Below are 13436 nucleotides of genomic sequence, written 5' to 3'. Positions count from 1 at the left end.
AGCTTGGTGGGTCATCTTTATTACACCAATGTGTGCATTTGTGTTTAAGTGTATTTGGAGGTAATGCACACAAACAGATGCTTATTCAAAGATGCCTGACATGTAGCCAATGAAGACCTATTTACTGTGACTGAACACTCTGCTGAGTTTTTTTCCGTGTCTCTTTCTTAGACACATAAATTGTTTGCTTAGAATTTCCCTCGCCATGTTGCCACATGTTTGCTTAATGCTACACATATTGTCAGTCTATTTCAAATCAAATGCTTGTTAGAAAAACAGCCTCTTCCACAGGCCCCTAATCTGCCTTTCAATTATCCAACTCTTTTATTAGACCAATCTAATCCACAGCAGCCCCCAAACCCCTCCTCCTCTCCTTGGGTGCGTCTTGGGCACAGAACTTTCCATCTGCCAGGGACTGACCGCATGTGGGAAGGGTCACACACATACACACACACACACACACACTCCTTCTTAACATTGGAACAATAAGACATCATTAAGCGTTATTGGCTTTGGCACATCTATCCTTTGTTTACCTTTGACCAAGATTCTCTAAGAAGAGATGTTAAATTTAGACAACCTATGACCCTTACGTTTATATTTACACTTTTATGTTCTTGGCAGTTGCTTTCAAAATTTAGCAGTTTTCAAGAAAACACATGATATTTTTGAGATCATTGCATCAGTTTAAGTCAGGGGTGGGCAACTATTTTTGTAAAGTGGCCACATTGGGCTTTATGTAGTGCATAGGTGGTCACATTGTATTCCTTTTGAGATACAATGCTCCGCATTGATTTGGTGTATATGTGACTAATGGGACTATTCTGCAATTACCTAAAGTATTGTATTGCTCTACAAAGTTATATACTTTTCTATCAGGCATAAAAAATCTGAATAAATGCTGAGCTTATAATAAATTATTTATTTTACCATCTCTACTCCCCTGTTAATTTATTATTCGATTTAACACTCTCTACATCAGTGGTCCGTTTTAATAAAATAAATCGAAAATTATAGAACTTTTAATGTTTGTCGCAAAGTGGGCGAGTTTACTTATTTTATTCTCAAAACATTACCCGTTTACACGCTAAAAGTGTCATGATGTGGGTCTCGTCAATGGTTTGACTTTCCATTCAGCACAAAACTGAATAAAACAGGCTGCATGACTATGATAAATGATTTAGAGTTAGATTAACATACAGGTGCGAAAGACTTCAACATGTCTAAATTGCACAAATAAAAAATACATATACAGTACTGTGCGAAAGTATTAGGCACACAAGTCTTAAGATGGTTATTTATATCTTCAGATTTAGTGTGTCAATAGGAAATATAAATGTTAGACTCCCAAACATTACTTTTGCAAATAGAAAAGATTAGAATAGAAGAACAGGGAGCCCTGCAATAGATGTCATGGCCCTCACAAAGCCCCCCACTGAACATCGAGTCAGTTTGGGATTACATAAAGAGACAGAAGCAATTGAGACAGCCTAAATAGATAGAAGAACTGTGGTGAATTCTCCAAGAAGCTTGGAACATCCTATCTGCCAACAACCAAGAAAAACTGTGTCCAGGTACCTAGGAGAATTGGTGCTGTTTTAAAGGCAAAGGTGGCCACACCAAATATTGATTTAGCTTTTTTTTTATTTTATGTTTACTGGACTTTGTATGACATTAAGTGATAAATGAAAACTATTTATGTCATTATTTTTGAAGACATCCTCATTATGCAATATTTTTCACAAGTGCCTAAAACTTTTGCACAGTAGTGTACATATTCGTCTATCGCTTGCTTTTGTTCGCGTGTCAGTGATTACCCCTCTGCCTGTCAATGATGCCGAGATCTACTTTTATATTTAATTTAATCACTGAGAAGGTTTACCTGCAAACTTAGTAGCACCAAACATCACAAGCAGCCTCAAGAATGGACACAGTGTGACCGTATAACACTTTTCCTTCAGCAGAATATTGCACTAGAGATGCTAAGTTTGTTCAAAGCAGGGCTAGAAAGAGCGCACTCACGTGCATGATTGCCAGATTGCACAAAATATGTATAACATTAGGCGGAATATTTCCAATTTGCACAAGTATAAATCTCAAATTGGGGGTGCTACGTCTCTTATCTGGCAACCCTGAGCATGTTAAACGCTTTTGGAGGCACGTTAGGTCCCAATGCAAGATAACATAAATATCCAATAAAAAAATGCTTTTAGGATAAATGAGCCGGCGGGCCACATTAAACCATGTGGAGGGCCAGATCCGGCCGCGGGACATAAGCTGCCCATGTGTGGTCTAAGTCAAAGGGATCCTGTCATCATTTACTTGCCCTCAGGTTATTCCCAACCAGTATGATTTTTTTTCTTCTTCTTTGGAACACATGAGGTAGATGTTAGGCGGTACTTTACACTCAATCATCAAACACTTTCATTGCATCTTTTTTTTTCTTACATCCCTTTAAGCCCAAAATGCTAAACTTAGCCAAGCAGAACATAGTACTTTTGCATAACTGACAAGTTATCATTGAAATATACACCAAAACAATGTCCAGTTATGTTTAGAATAAGAGTAACATGTATTTTCAGAGTTTTTTCCACAAAACAGAATGTTTCAATATTATCAAAACTCAGTTATGCCAGCGTTAATGTAGGGAGAATGTTTGAACTTGTCACCCAAATCAAATCTCCCTAGACTTAGACTTTCTTGAATGGGTTGAGTGCTTGTCAATAGCACATAATCCCTTAGCAGTCTGAGTGACAGTTTGGAGCTTTGCACTTTCAAAGAAAAAAGCTATCCTGACCAGTGAGCCAGGTTAATTCTCCTGACTGCAAGTACAGTGGTGTACAGACTCCTATTACATAATTGACCATATATTTTACAACACAGCTACAGCATGAATTATGGCTGAAGAGATGGGAGGTCTCCACATATAAGAACTTGATCATTTCTGTGGAGGTGAATGGTCCAAAGAGAGTGCAATAAAAATGAATGGTGAGCAATATGCCAGACACATAAACGCATGTGCTCCACAGTGCCCACCTTTGAAAAACTTTCTGAATGAATGGAATGTACTAATGTCTGCCACCAGAGGGCGGCATAGTAACAGCAAATAACCCGCACAGACCTGCTAAATATCATGAGGAAAATTTAAGATTGTAAAGTTAACAGTCTGAAATATTTTGCACCACAAAATATCAGCTGTAGTCATCAAACCTGGACATTTCTGGTTTTCGGCCCTGTTAGTCAAAGGGATCTATTAGGAAGGCTATAATCTTTTAAGAATCAACTTACAGGCATAGTTCAGCAAGAAAATTAAAATTGTGTCATCATTTACTCACCCTAATGCTGTTCCAAACCCATTTGACTTTCATTTCTTCCATGGAGCACAAAAGAAGATGTTAGGCAGAATGTTAGACTCTGTCACAAATCACTGTTATTCATTTCCTTTTGTATTTAATGGAGGAATGAAAGCATAACGGTTTGGAAGAACATTTTAGATCACATTTTCATTTTTGGGTCACATTTGGATCCCTTTAAAGCTTCAAAACCACAATAGATAAAATGTTAATATAACAGGGACAAAAACGGTGCTGTAGTTTGCATTTTGGGAAGCAAAACAGGGTGTAAATAACATATTAAACATAAATCTGCAAGTGAACTGTCTGTTGACTAATACCCTGGTTTAATTTTTGGACTCCTTAGTGTCATTTGTGAATTCAGATACCACCAGAATTGTATGATAAAAGCATTTTTTTTTTTTTCAGTCACCAATTCCCATTATCATTTATTGTTCAAAACAACTACCCTATCTGCAACAACATTATTAAAAAAAAAATATTCTGTTGGTATTCAGCACACAAGTGCATTCCCATGGTCCATTACCTAAGTCAGGCATGACTCTATGCAACGCAGCATTGTGCGTGTCCATGCATGAGTGTGTGCATGAGTGTGCTTTTGTGTGTGTAGTGTGTCTGGTGTGGTGGTACCTATTGATAGGCAAGCAGATGTTTTTGGGAGGCCAGCATTGCCAGGTTGAGTCTGAAATGGTTCTTTAGAGACCATTACCCAGCTCCTCTGATGGCAGTCAAATAGCTATCATTACTACGCAGCCTGGGGAGGGAGCACGATTGTCAGGGAGAGAGGGAAACAGAAAAGGAAAGAAAGAGGGGAGGGAATAGAGGGGAAAAAGGCTTGAGTTTAAAAATGAACATTTCAGAGTTAACAGCCCCCCAGCTTTTTCTACCCTATTAACTGCAATACTGCTATTCCCCTGCTCCTTTGGGAGCAACCCTTCTACCCCCAATACCACCAACATATGTAGTCTACATTCACCCTTTTTCTCTCTCTCTTTCTTTCTCTCCTTCTTTCTCTGTCTCTCTCTCTGCCTCTTCTTCATCTCTTTCATTTGTATTCTGTTTCTCTCGTTTCACTCAACCTGTGATCTTTTCCTTTCCTCCTTTCTCTAAACTCTCCTTCATCTCACCCTTTCCTCACCCCATACTCATTTTTTCAACCCTCATCTTCTCAGCTCTCTGAATTTCCTTAGCCTCATTCAGTTCTGCAACCATATCCTCTTATTATTCCAATAATATAATGTACAAAGTGGCAAGGTTGATGGGTCAGTTTGCCCTAATCTCCACTACTCTGCCACTCCATGCTATAGCATGTACATTTGAGCATAACAACCAAATGATATCTGCTGAACACACAGTAGCTACATAATTATTTGTGCTGCTGTTTTATTTGTTTCCCCTCTATTTGTTTCCTGTTTTCTTCACTCTTTCACACTTATTCTAGAAACTGATTTAAATTTGGTATGGTATTGCTAGTGAATATTGGTAAAATGGGACACTTTTGGAAATGTATGATTTATTGGCACTTTTAATAATAATCCATATACCATACATCTTGATATTATACCAAGTAGTTTATAATATTATATTTATAGTAAGTTTAGGATGTCTCCTACCTTATTCAAAAGCACAAATTAAGAAATACTAAATACTAGGAAGAAGAACCTTTAAAGGCCAAATCATAAGACTTTTTCAGGCAATACTGGTAAAGTGGGACACAATGCATGTAAATACACCGCATTGTGCACTGCGCACAAGCAAACAAACTAAATTATGCACTGCACTGCCATTTAATCATTATTATTGTTATGCAAGTTAACAATAAACTCATAACTTGTCTTGAAATGACTTGATATGCTGTCTCACTTTACCAGTATCACCATGGCCCACTTTGCCAATGTACATCTGGTAAAGTGGGACAAAACAAAAACAAAAAAACAAAAAATCATCTAAATAGAAAATATCTACTTTTTATTTCGAATTACTTTCTGCATTTTCTGATACACTTTTGCATCATAATTCATTATACGCAACATTTACAAAAATCGAAACAACTTTTTTTTACAACCTTAACCAGTTTTCTGTGCAATTTTTCTTACCATTGGCTTTTATGCAGTTGTCAACCTAGGAACACCAAATGTTTCAAATAAATGTTTACTTCCCAAAGATTAGTTTGGTAATCAAGCTTAACTGTCTCATTGTATCTCCTTTGTCCGATTTAAACAATATTCACCATATTTGTATTGTTTTCTCCCACATCTGCTTGTCTTATTCACAATTGCAAGTCGCTTTGGATAAGAGCGTCTCCAAAGACTGAGAAAGCCAAGCCAGCAGAGTGTTGATGTATACAGCTGTAGTAGCCATGCGTCTGTGGGTGACCTCGTCCACCATGGGAGCAGCTAAATTGTACGTCTTTTGAATAATTCATAGGGGGTAAATGGGAAAGAGCGCCTTCCATCAAACGCAGTACTCCGTTTGGCCTTTAGGTGTCACTATTGTTTAGCGCGTTGACCTGTAACGATAACCAGAGTCCCTTTCAAGAAAATAAGAGATTAATGCGCGGTTTGTCAGACGTGGTGCCTCTGTGACTGTGAGTATGATGGGATTATACTCTATTGACTATTTTTAATCTGTGTTTTATAGCCCCCTCCGCAAACGGGAAGAAAGGTGCGAAACAGGAGAAGAAAAGTTTCCGCAAGTGGTTGTTATACCTAAATCATTACAGCAATTCTCAGTGTAGTTTTCAGTGTAGGCTACTAAATGACTCGAGCCGCGTTTAAAATAGACGGTCATTTTCCCACGACTCTGTTGAATTTATAGTCAAAACGCTAGGGAGGCCTGGCGCTAACCATTACCCTAAACAATTTGGTCTGTTGCGTTATTATCACAACCTAGAATAAACCTATGCTTCCTCCTCAAACGTGAGGTATTTTTATATCCAACATCCGTCTATTCAATCAAACAGTTTATTTAACAATATTTCATTTTGTGCGTGGATTAATTGACACATCCGTATCAACAGGACTAGCATGTAAATTTTATCCAAATGTAATCAAGCTAATGGTTTACGGCCTAATGGTTGCCGATTATAAAAGAGAGGATGGATGTTTTATATACAATTTGCACCTAAACTTCAGGCCCATTTATTTTGCTGACAAGAAAATGCCTACCGAAAAGGAACATGGATGAGGAATGTTTCATGAGGGAGTCAAAGCACAAAATACGTGGCAGGAATGAGTTAACAACGGAGAATATCAGGGATGAATAAAGAACTGTATGAAACTGCCAGCCAATCCGTATTGAGATTAACACTTCGGAACTGGATGATTGGTTAGAGAGGATTCAACGCGTGTTCGTTTATAACTACAAGATTCCTGGCCCACGTGGGTCGTGAGACTGTTGCACAGCTACCATTGGCTAAGACGATCTTGCGAAACCCCTCCCCCGCGACGTGATTGGCCGAACCTGCCTGCTTCATACTTCTCTCCCTCTCTTGTTCTCTGTCTATGGAAATACCCTTGCGCGAGATGGGAGTCAGCGCGAGCGCCTTCGGCTCGTCGATTCGCATCTGTCAGAGAGCGCGTGAAAGTAACACGGTTCTGACATTTGGTGCCGCACCTCTTAACAACCTTAATATGATTTCCCTTAAACGTTATTATTAAATATGATATTTAACTCTGTATCTTTCCCGCCTTTTGCCTGCGTGGAAACGCCGCACGCTTAGCCAGGGGTGTTTTATTTCCTACGGCTCATGCTGCAAGGAATTACTGGCGTCTCTCTCGCGCGCGCAATGTTTCTCTCACCTCTTTAATTCTGGGCCAGTTTTAGGTTATATTTGGCTTGCAACATGCAAATTATATTGGACATTAGAGAGTGCGTCATTGTGCACCTGAAATGACACCTTGGCCAAAATAAATCAGACTCAGATATGCACATTAGTGTTAGACATAGGTTGAACACCAGATTTAACCTTTTAAATTAAATCTGATCTCAAATCCTCCATCTATTTATGCATCCAACCATTTAGCTGGAAACCCAATAGGTTAAGGCTTGGGGTCAGAACCCCAGGTCTGGTGTCCAGATTCGGTCAGTCTTAAGTAAACGATGTAGTTCTGTCTTACATGTCTGTCCATTTTAGGGTGCACTCAAGGACCCATACCATGAGAATGTCATGCATAGCCTAAGGTGTGGGTGGACTGTTTGCTGTAACAGTTGCCGTGGTGATCGTCCTCTATTCTTACCAGTTGTCCACTGGGCATCAGGATTTACATCATGTCCGCCCAGTGGAAATGGACCTTGGAGCAGGCATGCAACACTTTAAACAATCCTTCCCTCTCTGTCACATTCTGTTTTGCCTATTCGTTCATTTGAATTTCTTGCACCCTCTCTCTTTCTCAGCTCGGCCACAGTTCTAAGCAAGCATGCATGAAATATGGGTTGGATTTATGATCCATCACAGTCAAATATCTTCAACCTTATTCTTTTTCATTCACATGCACAACCTTGTATATCCTGTGACTTATGATAATACATTGATGAGAATGCATACTCACATGCACATTGGTGTAATTTATTTTAAACATATCCATTCAAAGGTACACATGACTCAAGATGCTTGGTCTGCCTCATTCTGAATCAGACTGGTGCACACACAAACATACACACACCATCTTTGCACATGCATTATCCATATCCTGGCTTAGACTCTCATCACACACACACACACACACACACACACACACACACACTCCCAGATGCTGCCTTGCTGTGATGCCTGAAGCTAAGCAAGCCAACAAGATTAATAACGACCCCTGCCTCCCGAAAGGCAAGGCAAAAAGTACACTGTTTGCAGAGTTTCGAGAAGGAGAGAGAGAGAGAGACTCTTTTTGTTGGCAGGTTAGTGCCATTCACTACCTCTAACACTCACAAACCCTCCCCCAGGGGCAGCCGACATGGATTAATGTGTTTAGTACAATTATTTCATTTATTACTGTCTGGGTATTTTTATTTTTTTAATTTGTATTCAGATAAGAAAAATTTTCAGGTTGCTAACCATTATTACCTCTAGGACTTGCCAAGTGCTGGGGCTCGCGGTCAGAAGCTCTTTTGTTAATGCTTCTCGCTAGCATCTGTTTCACAGCTTCATTAAAAGATTGAGAGGAAGAAAGCTCCATCTTTTTTCTCATCCATTTTTTATCCAATGCCTTGAACTTGCAATCTACATTAACCTAAATCAATCCAATTTAATTATTTGTTACTGTATGTGAAGCACAATTAATACAACATTGTAGTCTGTTTGACAAACTCTTTCTGCTATTCTTTTTTTTATTCTTTATTTTTTGCTTGTTTAACTTTGTAGTGTGGATTATGATTATGTGGAGCAGCTGTACTACTGCAGGATCCTCAGCAGGTAGTCCTATAGTGCTCACCGAATGACTGCCACTCTGAATGATGATACCTGCTTCAGAGGGTGGCACAGTGCTTAATCTACCACCCTATTTAGTCTGCGCTAGCCCACAAATGTTCTCCTCCTCTCATGTGTGTTCGTGTGTTTTCTGCCTCAAACCATTTCCAGGATGTGGCCCTGGCTCCACTTACAGTACATTGCTAATATAAGTTCTCTTAATATTGATTTAGATTTATCCAAGCAAAAAGTTTACTATCAAAATCTGGCTGCTGACAACCATACTGTCAGCTTCCGTGCGATGCCTGACCAAGGCTTAGGATGACATCTGAGAAGGTCTCTGGCCCTCCACCATACCCCCTTTTTCCAAACCCTTTATCAGTATTCATCCTTTTAGCAGCCCCTTCTCCTCATCTTTGTCTCCTATCTATAGAATTGGATTACATAATTAAAACACACTCTGCCATCAAACTTGTAGACAACCAGCAAAAACAAAAAATGCCACCCCTTGGTTGCTCCCGCGGTGCATACACTTTATATAAATATGACTATAAATGTAACATATATAAATATGAAAGAAATATGGATGCTTTGGATAATGATTCACAAAGTCATTATGAAGCGATGATAAACTTAAACTTAAGCAGATAGTTCCAAACCAGTTTGACAGTTGGCTCATGAATAGTCTTGGCCTGTTTGAACATTCTGTTGATGCAAGTCTATGGGATTTTTCGGATTTTAGATCATCTGCTGTGGAAAAACTGTAATTACGATCAGTGAAAAAAAATATAGCACACTTAGTCAGAATAGTCTGAAGGTCTGTACCAAGTCTGGTGGATGTACTGTAGCTTGAAAATTTTAGGAGGAGTTGCAGTTGATAATTTCGGTCTTTGTTTAGGGATTTTGGAAAAACTCTAAAAAAACGTCTGTAGAATAACAGTATTTTGGCCTTTCTAAGCCAACATAATTAGTCTGAATGAAGATAGAAACGGGCAGCTGATGATTATGGGAAAATGGTGCGACGCTCCTCCCTCTGGCTTGATGACATCACCAACGCCATCCTCTATGAGACTCAACCTGCCATGGTGGTGTGTTGCCATGGCACCTGCTGCAATGGTGCCCTTTCTTTGGGTTCTGAGGGTAAAGGGACATATCTTGTCTGGGGGTCAGCACCCTCACATCTCGTCAGCACCCTCACATCTCATCAATGTGTTGTGGGGACATATAAAGCAGTGTGGGGTCATTTGTGGGGTAGAGGTGAGTGTTTGAGAGAGATATTGAGTGTGTATGTGTTATAAGAGGGGGCTTTTGAGTGATGATGGCATGATACTTTGTCCTGTAGCCCTGTGCTCTGGACAGTGGCTGTCTTTCCCCAGTGTTGATTGAACAGGGGTCACTGATAATGAAAGACACACACTACCATCCTTTATCTCCCTGAGTTGTTATGAAGACCCCCCCCCCCCCCAAACGATTTGTCATGATCACCCCTTCCCCCACATCTCTCTGTCTCTTGTCCTCCCCATCCTTTTCATTAATCACCCTGAAAAAGCCCCATCATTTAACATTAGATGCCAGAGGGTCATTCCAGGCCTGTAGAAATAGTTCAATTTCTATGCCAGGGGTATCATGATCATTGGCATTCTGTAGCATAATCCAAACGCTATAATTAGTGTTCTTGTTTTCATGCTCAAACAATAAAAACCGCTTACCCAGATGGCAGGAAGTCATGGCTTTTGCTCTGAATGAGGAAAATGGTTTGCAGAACATGAAAAACAGGTATTTACCAACAGTGGAAACAATGACATGACACTGACTCTTTCACCATCCTCCCTAGATGATTAATATTCTTGTGCAACACACGTTGCAAGAGTTGACTTGCTCAGAATTTAGCAGGGCTTCCAATGCAGGGACTGAAAGGAGAATCAATCCTCATCAGTTGATACTGTGTCAAAATGAAAGAAGTTGGAAAATCTCATCTGTGCTCACTGCAGCCTGGTCTCAGAATCACATTACAATGCCTACATTTTTGAAAAATAATTTTTACATGGCCTGTTTTCTAGTGAAATAAACACTAGAGGCGGTAAAACAACATTTATCTTTAAACATTTTCACACAAATCACGAGTCAGGCAGATTATCAGTTAATCAACACTTCGCTTTGTTCCTCACACAATGCTATCTTATGACATCAAAACACTTTTACTATAGCACATGACTTGTAAGGCGATACACTTAAAGTTTGCATTACATAACCAACTACATTTACAAGCTTATTTGAGTATGATCAAGTTGCGCGGTAGCTCAACTGATGCAGTGTTGCTCTTGTGATGCAAAGGACTGAGGCACATGAGAGCCAAAAGTGTCATAGAAGCACCATAAAATGGTAACTCACATTTTTATTAATTCAAATTTGCTTTCATGACACTAATGGTTAGGTTTAAAGTTTAGGGTAGGGAGGTAGGTTCTGCTGATTTAAAATTTGATAAAGGATTAACCTTAAAAGCCTAATCTTTTTAGGAATGGACAATTCACCTTGGAAGTTCTGTGATATGTGTTGTTCCTTTATTTGTTTATTATACGTCTGTAGTAATAGACTTTTCTAATGATTGTATATATGTGGTGGGTATTGTGGCAGTGTTTTGGTGTTGTTTTGCTGTTTCTCTCTCTCTCTCTCATGCAAAGCTTAATAGACACCAGCTGACTCTGGTTACCATAAACTGCTGATTGGCTGCTGCAGGGAGAGTCTGTGGATAAAGCTGGAGAGGAAACTTAGTTTGGAGAGGCCTTTTGTCTCCAGGCTGCTGAGCCCCAGACTTTTGCAAATGTGCTATTGTTGCCCCTGGTGTTTATATTCTTGTTATCTCTGTTAGTGTACAAATTGTTGTTCACTTAATTAGATTAAGTAAGCTTGTTTCTATTCCCCGTTTTACTCGCTAAGCATATATTTTTACCCAAAAGCGAGATATTTAAGTTATATTTGTTTTTGGGAGCAGTAGGAAGGTGGATGCCATTTTTGTTCATGTTTCACTTTTTTTCTCCTGTTCCTTGGTTAGAAAGGGAGTGAGGTAAGAGTTTTGTTGTTTATTTTGAAAGCTTAAGAAGTACTCCTCCTAAAAGTCAGAAGAACTTTGTTTGTTATTTTGGCCTAGTCCCCTTCTGAAGCCCTTTTGAAGCTTCCCTTTTGTGTTGAACTGACAAATAAATCTTACTTTTGTATTTCCAGAAACTGTGTGTTTTTTGTTGAGTGCTTGTACAGGAGAGGAAATTTCTTGGTCTTACCCATTATTATTTTGTACTTTTTCTTGTTACTCCTTACCCAACCCTAGACTGGGGAGGGATGTAACAGTTAGGGCTCGTCTGTGTATTAGCGTAATAATTGGTAGTTTGCCCATCTGTCAACGTAACAATTAGGACTTGTGCATCCCTTTTCCGTCTTTAGGGACTTGTTTATATGTATGGGTAAGTTTTTGTTTGGCTGCTTTGAACTTCAGTGGAGGAGGAGTTCCCATATTTATGAGATGGATTCTGATTTGATAATGTAACGCTGTCTCCTACGTTTGGAGGAATTTAACCGTTGTTGAAAAAAAGATCTGCTTTTAATAGCCGACTTTTTTTTTTTTTTTAAATAACGGTTTCCAAAGGGGCGCGGAAATGGGTGATAAAAGATTAGATGTATCACATTAGTTGAGGCAGGTATTTTGCCGGAACAAACACGAGGAGGGGGAAACTGAAATCGGCACAGAAGCAGCATCCGATTGGGACAAGTCTGGTAAGTAGTGGTGAAGAGGCATCTAGTCTAGATCCTCAAATTGCACTTCAATTAAAAGAGCTTGATTTTTGTGTTAAAGAAGCAGGAGCTTGAAACCCAGCTGCTTCGTCTAAGAGCTCTTGAAATTGAAGCAGATCATGACATTAAATTGCGTACGCTTGAGCTCAGTGCTCAAACCCTACGCAGCAAGCCGATTCCTACACCTTGATCTAGACTGCCTTCCTTTAGTGTCCTCGAGGCATCAAAATCTGACTTTGATGCAAGTATGTCAAATTGGTATTGCCCTTTCGCGAAGCAGAAGTAGACTCTTATTTTATCGCTTTCGAATGTGTGACCGCTAAGTTGGTCGAAAGCCATGTGGACTTTGTTGCTACAGTGTAATCACGTTGGCAAAGCTCAAGAAGTGTGCATAGCTTTGCCAACTGTGGAGTCATTGGACTATGACACCGTAAAAACGGCAGTCTTGAGAGCCTATGAATTGGTGCCAGAGGCATATTGACAAAAGTTCAGGTCGTGTTCAAAGCAAGCCAAACAAACATGCATTGAGTTTGCTAGAGAAAAGATAACACTTTTTGAAAAGTGGTGTCTCGCCAGTAAGTTTTGAAGAGTTGCAGAAGTTTGTTTTACTGGAAGATTTTGTAAGTTGTGCACCAAGAAATGTTGTAGTTCATTTAAATGAACAAAAAGCTTCAAAGCTTTCTGACGTGGCTGTTCTGGCTGATGAATTTGTGCTTGCCCACCGAACGGTCTTCTCTTCTGAACATCAAACGAAAACTTCTTCAACTGGTGAGTTTGTAGGTAAGGACGTGCTGATTTTATGTTGATAAACCTAGAAATGAAATTAAACCTGTATCAAAAGGCACAGTGAGAGAGTATGCTATTACTGCCTAGATCATAGCCATATAATCTCTGAT

Source organism: Myxocyprinus asiaticus, chromosome 36 (assembly GCF_019703515.2).
Source record: "Myxocyprinus asiaticus isolate MX2 ecotype Aquarium Trade chromosome 36, UBuf_Myxa_2, whole genome shotgun sequence".
Taxonomy (NCBI): Eukaryota; Metazoa; Chordata; class Actinopteri; order Cypriniformes; family Catostomidae; genus Myxocyprinus; species Myxocyprinus asiaticus.
Note: the sequence above shows the minus strand (reverse complement) of the source record.